The sequence below is a fragment of the Scylla paramamosain genome, chromosome 4 (assembly GCF_035594125.1).
Source record: "Scylla paramamosain isolate STU-SP2022 chromosome 4, ASM3559412v1, whole genome shotgun sequence".
NCBI lineage: Eukaryota > Metazoa > Arthropoda > Malacostraca > Decapoda > Portunidae > Scylla > Scylla paramamosain.
In genome coordinates, this window is record NC_087154.1 from 22,107,928 (window position 1) to 22,117,026 (window position 9,099).

A 9,099-nucleotide genomic window follows, 5' to 3' on the forward strand; every position below is an offset into this window, starting at 1 on the left:
GGAGCGTAACCTGGCGTCCATTATCCCCTGTGAACACCTGTGGCAGCATCACGAGGCGCTGTGGTCGAAAAAATCTCCCCGGGTCACTTGTGTCCCGACGCCCCTCACCCGCCGCGCCCCGTAATCTTGTCGCTCCGGCCCACAGTTTGCAGCCCCGAGCACCGTACATCACACAACTTTACAGCGTCTCGTAAGTCGGGACGCTCCCAGGCTCGTATTAAACTCCAAGTCCTCCACCGACAAGTGTTGTTTGGAAACTTATTTTATTTTCTGAGACTCTGTGCATTTTGTTTATCTATTTATTTTCATTCATTTCTATTTTACTCGCATATCTAAAGTTTACATATACATTCCGGTACTTGCTTATGTACTGGAAAAAATATATAAAGCTGTAATGTTATATATATATATATATATATATATATATATATATATATATATATATATATATATATATATATATATATATATATATATATATATATATATATATATATATATATATATATATATATATATATATATATATATATAGCCATGATTGCTAGGGCATGGTCTCTCTCTCTCTCTCTCTCTCTCTCTCTCTCTCTCTCTCTCTCTCTCTCTCTCTCTCTCTCTCTCTCTCTCTCTCTCTCTCTCTCTAATAAATTAATTAATGAGGCAGAATAAGAGCGACATACATGACTGATACAAATACACTCATCCTCCCACCACCACCACCACCACCACCACCACCACTCCACGGCTGCTGGTGCCGCCGTCAGCACAACACAGCCACTGCCACAGCAGCAGGAGTAAAAGCAGCACGAATAACAACAGCAACCACATGATAAAATTAAAATATTGTCGATAATGGTAATACTACCACTAATAATAATAATAATAATAATAATAATAATAATAATAATGATAATAATGATAACAGTATATCATCATCATCATCAGCATTATAATAACTGTCATAACTACTGCAAATATTGAAAAAAAATGAGTGAGAAAGGAAGAGCGACATAACACGAAGTATTATGTTGAATATTTAAAAGCAAAAATGAACAGAAAATTACTATGATTAAAATACTTACGACAAAAATTACTTATAGTTTACACAATTACCTACTTATCTCTCTTTTCATCTATCTATCTATATCTATCTCCATTTATATCTATTTTATCTATTTATATAAATCTCGTCTAGCCATTTAGACCCATAAACACATCACAACACACACACACACACACACACACACACACACACGCACGGGGGACATTCTCGCTGAGTACTGAAAGGGTTGAGGGCAATGAGGCTCAACCTACGGCCATATTTCCTGTACATTTCCGGCACCGCTGCGGACGGGCGAGGGGTGACGGGTCGCCTCGGGTTCCTGTCGCCCCGTGGATGACAAGTTAAATGGCCAGTGTTGCCGGTGGGGGGACGGGGTGATGAAGGGTGGGGGAGGGAGGGCTTGTTTGGACGGTGACTGAGCTGGGGAAGATTAGGAGAGATAGAGATGGGAGGAAGTGGGGAGTATATGGGAGTAAACTATGGTGCTTCGGGGGAGAAATGGTGGTGGGAGGAAAGGAATGGTGATGGGAGGAGAGGAATAGTGCTTAGAGGAGAGGAATGGTGCTGGAAGGGGAGGAATGATGCTGGAAGGGGAGGAATGGTGCTGGAAGGGGAGGAATGATGCTGGAAGGGGAGGAACGATGCTGGAAGGGGAGAAATGGTGCTGGGAGGGAAGAATGTGAGATAGGAGGGAAAAAAATGTTGTTGGAAAGGGAAACACTGGCCTTGGAATGGAAAAAAAAATTGCACACACGAGAGTTCTTTGCTTGGATGAGAAGAATAATAAAAAAATGGAAAGGATCACCAGGAACTTAACCCTTTGACTGCTATGTACTCGTAATGACAGCATATTTGTTTCTTCCTTTGAGTAGTATTGAGTAGACCATTTTTACTGAGCTTATCTAAAACTACAGCTATTCAGTTATTCACTTTTGCTATCAGTGGAACGTGTCTCGACATTTTTCTGGAAACTTTTATCATCGCCTTGTTATGTTTGAAGAGAAGCCACAGCCGTCAGTGAGTGGCGTATCTACGTAGTCATGGGAACAAGACGTCGTGACAAAGAAAATGTTCGCAGGTGAATGGAACTGAGAAGAAATGAGTACTGATCCAAAAAAAATCCTGAAGAGTGACTTGAAGACCTGGAAGTGCAAAATATAAAACAAAAGGAAAGTTGAGTAGTCAGAGAGAGAAGGACTGAAAGGTGAGAGTGGTAAGGATATTGTGTTTGCCGAGGATGACCAACACGCGGCCGCTCTAACCTCTCCCGTCCACGGCCCTCAATCCAACCTACATAATTATACAGTGAGGTTCGCGACGCTGTACGATTCATGTAACGTACAAACTGAATAACGGGCCGGGTGATTTTAAAAGATGTCGTCCATCGAATAGGAAAACAAAATTCCCAATAACACCCCTCCTCTTCCCTTCCCTCCCCTCTCCTTCCATCCCCTCCCCTCCTGGCCCCGTGAGCGTTCCTGCCACCCACTCATGGTGACACTCACCCACCCACGCATACCAGTGCCACTAACCAACTAAAGACCACATTCTGACTTCTGCACCGCACCTCTACTATATTCAAAAGGCTCTTGTTGAAGTTACACGGTTTTTAATGATGTTATTATTCTAGTGACTGATTAACAAGATTTCTGCATTATTAACAGGAGAAACCTCTTAAGAACCTGGCTAATCATCTATGTGGGATTTGAAAATAATCATGGTGAGAAAGTAGAGCGTTTCAGAATTCAGGACTAAATACCACAACATCCAGCTGGGGCGCCATTAGCAGACTCTGGGTCACACTCCACCTGCACCCGCCTCCGTCTTCACCTCTCCCCCTCCCGCCTTCCCACGCAACACTCCCCAGTCACCATAAGCATCACGCTAGACAAACCCGCAGGCGGACTCTTGTGTATTGCTGAACAGTTTGGTAACATCTACAACTCATTTTCTGCTCGACGCCAGGAACTTGTTTTCACCTACGGAGCGAAGATCACTCACTAAAGCACCAGCCATCTCTAAAAGTACTTAAACCCTGCTGTAAAAGATGAACCGATCAGTCCTTCGGCTTTTCAGAGCAGAGAGAAGGAGAGAGAGAGAGAGAGAGAGAGAGAGAGAGAGAGAGAGAGAGAGAGAGAGAGAGAGAGAGAGAGAGAGAGAGAGAGAGAGAGAGACGGGAGTAAGAGCAGGAGGGCTAGGCCGCGGTGCCCGGGGCGTTGTGGGTTGTGTTTAGCTCTACCCTCGTGATATCCACGATAGTATTAGTCCACAATTACTTTCCTTATTTACGAACGAGGCGCCCTTTAAGGAATCTTGATAAAGGCTTCTTCCCTAGAGGACTCGGCTGGCGGTGATGAGCAGAGGGGCGTCACCGGGCCAGACTGATAGCTTGGGATGGCTGCTGCCCCGCCTGCCCTCCCCGCCTGGTTAACACACGGAGCAACGGGTAAAAAAAAAACTTACTTGATGACAAGTGTAAATATTGATAACATACACGTACATCAACAAAGGGGTAATGTGCTATCGTATATCTCGACTGAGAAAGGGAGATAGAGACTCATGAAAACAGCAACAAACTGCGGTACCATATAAGCTACACTGACCAAGAGACGTGAGGGCCTGTGTCTACCGAGGGTGTCACGACACCAGGGTTACGAGTATTACCACCGCAGCGAGGGTCAACAATGCTAGAACAACACGGAGGTCAAATGACTGTCAAGCCGTCCGTCCTGGTGCCAGATTGAGGAATTCACGCGTCAAGTATGTTGTATCGTAACCAAGCTCACTTCACTAGTGAAGTGAGTTTGGTTACACAAAGCACAAAAAGTACAATGCATGTTTTTTTTTTCCTTTTTTGAAAATTAAAAGGAGCTTTACTCTTTATCTGTGTCTTCGTTGACGTGTTCTAAACCTTGACTTTCTCATTTATGTGTTTTCTTATCTGTGTAAACACGTTTTGTACACGATCATGTAATCCTTGTCAATAATTTGTTGTGTCGGATTAGAGGTCTGTCTGTGTGTCTGTCTCCCTGATTATACTGAGTGGTGTATGGCCACGCCTGTGTATGGTCTCTCTTTTCATTAGCTTTTCATTATTTAATTATTTTCTCCCAACTTCTGAGTACCTCTTCCTTCAGGTCACCACCGCTATCACCCTCAGGTGTTACCACAATTGCTCCTGCTGGCCGAGGCTTGAAGTGCTGGATACAAGAGGTAAGTGTCTGTCTGCGGCCACAGATAATAGCTGCTCTCCACTACTCGTCCAAGAACTTTGATTATACATTTCACCTCCAGTGATATAAGTTTTGGATAAAATAATGCAGAATATCATGAATCTCTAGGAAACACAAAAGTAGTGCTCACATCAACGATAGCGTTGTTTACAATGCTACAATACATCATGCTGTACACCATTACTACGATGTACTCCACTGTACCTTGCTGAAGTGATGGTGGTGGTTGTGGTGGTGGTTGTGATAGTGGTGGGTGCATCTCCACCTTACAAGGATCACTCTGGAAAGATGTACCCTTCCTTGAATCAGGTGAAACTTGTGTCAACAAGGAAACCAACGTTGAAATGACACAATGATAAACTTGACAAAAACAGGGGACCAAAATGTGCATGTATACACTTGTCTAAATATAGCAATAGAGCAGTGAAGTGAATAATCAAACAAATACATAAACCTAAAGAAAATCTCATAATTTTCTTAAAGGACCGATCATTACGAGTGTTATTTTGTTATGTGAAAATGCAAAGAGGGAGATATATGTAAGGACACACACACGCACACACACACACACACACACACACGCACACACACACACACACGGAATCCATCCAGAACACCAACATATAAAATAGACGAAACATCTAAACCAGGGAACCATAAATCATGTATTTGTAACCCAGAGGCATCGAGTGGTGGTGGTGGTGGTGGTGGTGGTGGTGGTAGGAGGAGGACGAAGAGGATGAGAAGAGGAAGCTGAGAAAGACGAATATAATTAATAAAAAGACAAGAAAGAGGCTGAATACAAGCGGTACTTATCATCATCTTAAAACTGGTTGTATATCTTTTTGTGCTTTTATAATTAAAACTTGCTTCAGCCTTCCACATTTTAAAAGACTATTTCATTTGCTTATTTTTTTTCCCGAGCTTAGAATTCGTACATTTTCTAATATTCAGGTATTACTTTATTGGAGGAAAATCAGCTTTACTTATATCACAAAAACGTTTCCCTTACAGCAGCACCTGGCTAGCACCTCGATGCGTCCCTCGTCGCCACCTGCCCCGAATGTTGCCTCTCAGGGAGTCCACGCCCCGTGAGTAACTGACGGATGATGCAAATTCAGGAACTGTGCGTGGGAGGAAAGCTCTTGAGGCGGGGAGGAGGGCAAGACAGATAACGGAGGAAACAAAACAAGCTCATGAATCGTCAGTAAGATTCTGCCTCCTGAGCGTCCTCGCGGCATGGGAAGTGCACCTCACGTCCTTCGTTTGGCTCCTGTCTCTTCCTGTTACAAGCCAAGACTGATTTCATACTCGCACGTACATCCATCACGCCTTTATCTTCTCTCTGGCAGAGGAAGTTTGACTCGTTTTCTTCTACCGCCACAAAAAAAAAAAAAAAAAAAAAAAACTATTTTTTTTTTTTGTGAATAAAATGTGAAACATTTATACCAACAACTCAAGCGTAAATGGTTAAAAAAAAAACAGTTTGGTTAAAAGAAAGAGCTGCAAACTCTGCCAAGTCCATCGCCATGTAGAATTATGTATACTGATCAAGGAAGTGTTGCACCTCCCTCGTGCAAAACGAGAAATAGTGATCTCTTTCCGCCCACCTGCACCGGAACTTTCAGTCTTTTTTCCCCCAAGAGTCGGGCACCTGCTTGGCGAGGCTCACGTGAGAAAGGAAAAGGTGACCTTCAGGTTTTATTTTCTGCTGCTTAGGATTCCTGCAACATCAATCTACATGTGTAAATTGTGGCGTCTGGAAAGCCTGTAACTCGGAAGCAGGTAGTGGGCTAAGTTCACATTCCTGAGGAATAAGTAAAGGGGAACTAGAAGGAAAACAGCCTTATCACATCCTTCACGTAGACCCCTTTACAGGAAATCCGACGCGGGAAAATTAATGTGCTCACAAGATTTGACACAGGCAGACACACGGGCAGGAGTAGAACTGCCGCAGCTTGAATGCAGCGCAGCCAGGCTGGAACCCTCATGAAGATCTTGGGATAAGAATGTAAAATACCTAGTACTGGAACTTTACAATAAATAAAGACTAGTGGACAGACATCAAAACAGCTAACAAGATGGAGATGTTACAATTTTAATTCAAAACACTGAACATGTGAAAATCTGACCAACTATTTGTAATAACATAAATCCAGCAAAGGTTTCGCAGGTCTCGGCGCTTTGCCCTGGGATAAAATGGTATTTTATTTAATGGCAAAGAGTGCGCACATAAATGCGTTCTGATATCAGCGCTTGGAATGCCATGAACTCAAGCCTGATAAAAGAGTCAGAATTGCTTAAATTACAATCTGAAAATATACAGCTGACAACAAAGGGAATGATTAAATAATTCCAACTTTTTAGTGCCTGCATTTATAATTCAGTTTAATAGCATCGCCTTGGGTTATTCAAATGAAGTAGCAAAAGCCACATATTCATTAGCAGTCAACGGGTCAAAGTTTCGCATTTCACTGTTCGTGTGGAGTTGGTGTTGGTCGCCAGACAACGAACGTGAAGTGTAGGCATGTGTGCACGCACAGCTCAGGCGGCTGATTAATTGTGATGACAAAACACTTCGTTAGATTTCAGTGGTTTGTGGGGTCACTCAATCTGCACTGCTGAATTATACTGACAAACCTACATCCACACGAGTCTCGCAAGTATTTTCAGGATTTTCAAGATTTTATTGTTATTGTTTTGACATTTATATAACATGTTCTATATAAAATATAGTTTCATTTAACATTTTCGAATAAATTGTGTTGTTACGTTTATCTGAAATATGCTTTTATTTTTCAATATTATTATTATTATTATTATTACTTATTATTGTTATTACTTATTCATTTACTTTGTCGGTGAAATTACCTTTACAACTTTGTTGGCTTTCGGAGGCGGCGTTGAAATATAGCTTTCTGCTTCAGTGTGTGTGTGTGTGTGTGTGTGTGTGTGTGTGTGTGTGTGTGTGTGTGTGTGTGTGTGTGTGTGTGTGTGTCTCCAGAATAGCGGAGGGAGAAATAGTATTAAGGTGTATTGAGGTGTGATGAGGTGATTCAGGAATGTATTTTTGTTCACACACACACACACACACACACACACACACACACACACACACACCAAAGTAATAACAACAATAACAATAAGGCAATCACGGCGGCTCTGGTGGGTCATACACCTTCCTTGCCTCGATTCACCTTCAGCTTCGGTAAATACAGTGTACCTTGGGCAAGCAGACGAGGGGCGTATCGCACCGTCTGGCTGGAGGGTGTAGTTCACCTCGTCTGGAGTCATTCGTCTCCTCAAAGTTTTGGAAAATAAGCAGATACACATCCGTCGGTGTCAAAGAACCCCTGGCAGACTGGCGCAGCAATCCGGTTCTGTCATACCCACACATGATTTTGAGGTGATGTACATCCTGACATCATCCCCCGGCCGAGAAGCAACACTCTTGGTTTCAATGCACTGGTTAGGTAAAGTTATTCTTACTCGTCACTGATAGATGTGTTGCACGCTGAACCAAAGACCACAGCGGACAACAAGCAAAACGCAAAGCTGCTTTACGGTAATATTCACTACACTCTTCTACACTAACTCAAAGTACAGAAGACAGGAGAGTGCAGTGCAGCGGCCACATCCTTTCCAGTTCTGCCATAAATCTGATAACTAAACACTGCCTCGACGCCCCCGAATCGACCTGAAGAAGCTTGTGTGAGGGCATTACATAATCGAAATAAACTTTTTTTTATTTTGGCATTTTTTTACAAGACAACAGAACAGCACGCACAGAAGTACTTGGGCATCCTTGGCAAGAGAGAGAGAGAGAGAGAGAGAGAGAGAGAGAGAGAGAGAGAGAGAGAGAGAGAGAGAGAGAGAGAGAGAGAGAGAGAGAGAGAGAGAGAGAGAGATTAGGATAACATAAAAAGAACATACTAACTTCACTTACACACACACACACACACACACACACACACACACACACCTAATCCACGCCCAAGTCAAACAAAGGAACACGGCGGTGAAATACACACAAGGAGGCAGCAACACCGCGATGTAATGACGTTTACATCCGTGGAAGTTTCTTTGTGGCGCACAGATAAACTGGCTCACCTTTCCGTGACTAATTACAACCATGTGGAAGAAATCGGCGGAAAACTCACCTGCATAAACAGTAAAAAAGGAAGAAAAAATCACACGCACGCACACACACACACACACAATATAAAGGAAGTTAGGCAGAGGCATTACTGGTATTCGACAGAGAGAGAGAGAGAGAGAGAGAGAGAGAGAGAGAGAGAGAGAGAGAGAGAGAGAGAGAGAGAGAGAGAGAGAGAGAGAGAATAGTGTGATGGATAGGCGAGGAAAACGGCGAATACATTGCAGAAAACGAGTGAAAGACCCATACGGTTAAGAAGAAAGACACAATGGCAAAGAGATGTTGACACTGATAACAGGAAAGACCACAGGAACTAAAGAAAACGTAATAACGGTGATTAAAAAAAAAAATTATATATATATATATATATATATATATATATATATATATATATATATATATATATATATATATATATATATATATATATATATATATATATATATATATATATATATATATATATATATATATATATATATAATAATATGAAAGTTGAAGGACGGATGAAATTAAACAGGAAAAGAATTACAAGTTATATATGTTAAAACATGTACAGGGAATATAAGAAAGGAAAACGTAAAGAATAAAAATAGCATAGATGAATTAGAATGAAGGAAACTGCCACAGAAACAGTATTAAACCAA

At 42.0% G+C, this 9,099-nt stretch overlaps 1 long non-coding RNA gene across 1 annotated transcript in view; it reads right to left on the reverse strand.

Annotated features, from left to right (window-relative positions):
* The window catches only part of LOC135099859 (uncharacterized), a 78,020-nt gene that overhangs the window by 41,664 nt on the left and 27,257 nt on the right, over nucleotides 1-9,099 (reverse strand). The window contains exon 2 of the long non-coding RNA XR_010268403.1: nucleotides 4,501-4,576. This is a non-coding gene — a long non-coding RNA (uncharacterized LOC135099859). The remainder of the gene's footprint in view (nucleotides 1-4,500; nucleotides 4,577-9,099) is intronic.